The sequence below is a fragment of the Alligator sinensis genome, unplaced genomic scaffold (assembly GCF_000455745.1).
Source record: "Alligator sinensis unplaced genomic scaffold, ASM45574v1 scaffold1964_1, whole genome shotgun sequence".
Taxonomy (NCBI): Eukaryota; Metazoa; Chordata; order Crocodylia; family Alligatoridae; genus Alligator; species Alligator sinensis.
The window spans coordinates 8,119-9,297 of record NW_005844036.1 but is presented as its reverse complement, the minus strand read 5'-3'; the positions used below and the strand labels follow the sequence as shown (position 1 = coordinate 9,297).

The 1,179-nt window shown below is 53.8% G+C and overlaps 1 long non-coding RNA gene across 1 annotated transcript in view; it reads right to left on the bottom strand.

Annotated features, from left to right (window-relative positions):
• Positions 1 to 138: 138 nt before the first annotated feature.
• The window catches only part of LOC102380803, a 5,210-nt gene continuing 4,169 nt past the window's right edge, over positions 139 to 1,179 (bottom strand). Inside the window, exons 3-4 of the long non-coding RNA XR_003092449.1 lie at positions 724 to 866; positions 139 to 211 (exon numbers count right to left, since the gene is read on the bottom strand). This is a non-coding gene — a long non-coding RNA (uncharacterized LOC102380803). The remainder of the gene's footprint in view (positions 212 to 723; positions 867 to 1,179) is intronic.

The window sequence follows — 1,179 nt, the reverse complement described above, 5'->3', positions numbered from 1 at the left end:
CGCCCCTGTGTGGATCAGCTGGTGTTTGATAAGGTCAGAGACCTGTCTGAAACTCTTCCCACACTCTGAGCAATGATGTGGCTTCTTCCCTGTGTGGATAAACTGATGCTGGGCCAGGGTGGAGGCCCGAATGAAGCCCTGGCCAGCACATGAACTTCTTCCTGAACCCAGTGCAGTGATGTGTCTCCCTCCTCAGGTGGATGCACCAATGCTGAGACAGGGAGAAGAAATGGGTGAAGGTCTTAACACACTTGGCACAGCAGTACTTACGCTTTCCCCTGTGGACGTGTAGGTGCTTCACAGGGGCTGAGGGCACACAAAGCTCCTCACCCATTTAGTGAAGCAGTGGGGTGCTCTCCAGATTGGATCTGGCGGTAAGCAACCGGGGTCAAAAGGCAGGTTAAGGTCTTCCCACACTTGATGCATATATGAGCCTTCTCCCCAGTGTGCCTTATCTTATGAAGAGCAACGAGTGATGGGCAATTAAAGGTTTTCCTGACCTTGTGGCAGGATTGGGCTATGCCCCTGTGCTTGCCAGTGAGCTCCTGATTTCCCCTGAGGCCCTCCCCAGTCTCTTGCCTGGGATGCAGTGCCTCTTTCCGGTGGCTCTTTATGTCCCTCAGCTCCACAAATTCTTCCCTGCATCCTCCTTCTGGGCTCTGTCCCCTTCTACACTCTCATGCCCAACTGGTTCACTACGACGTTTTCCTTCTGGGGCCTCACCTGACTCTTGTGCCATTGCTCCTTCTCAGGTCTCAGGGAGTCCATCTCATCCAAACTCCCTGGGGACATCTGTGGCGGTTCCAGGTCTGCAGGCCCTTCCGCAAGAGGCTGCTCCTCATCTTTGCTCAGGAACCAGGCACCTCCTGTGTGGGGAACAGAAACTCCAGATTATTCCCTGCCCTCCTGCCAATGGGCTAAAACTGCTATTCCTTTTGCTGGGATGGGCCTCTAAGCAGGCCTGGACCATGGCACTTGTGTTCCCTCAATAAACCAAGGTCTTCCTTCCCAAACCCATAGATTCATAGATTCATAGTTGTTAGGGTCGGAAGGGACCTCAATAGATCATCGAGTCCGACCCCCTGCATAGGCAGGAAAGAGTGCTGGGTTTAGATGACCCCAGCTAGATGCCTATCTAACCTTCTCTTGAAGACCCCCAGGGAAGGGGAGGGCACCAGC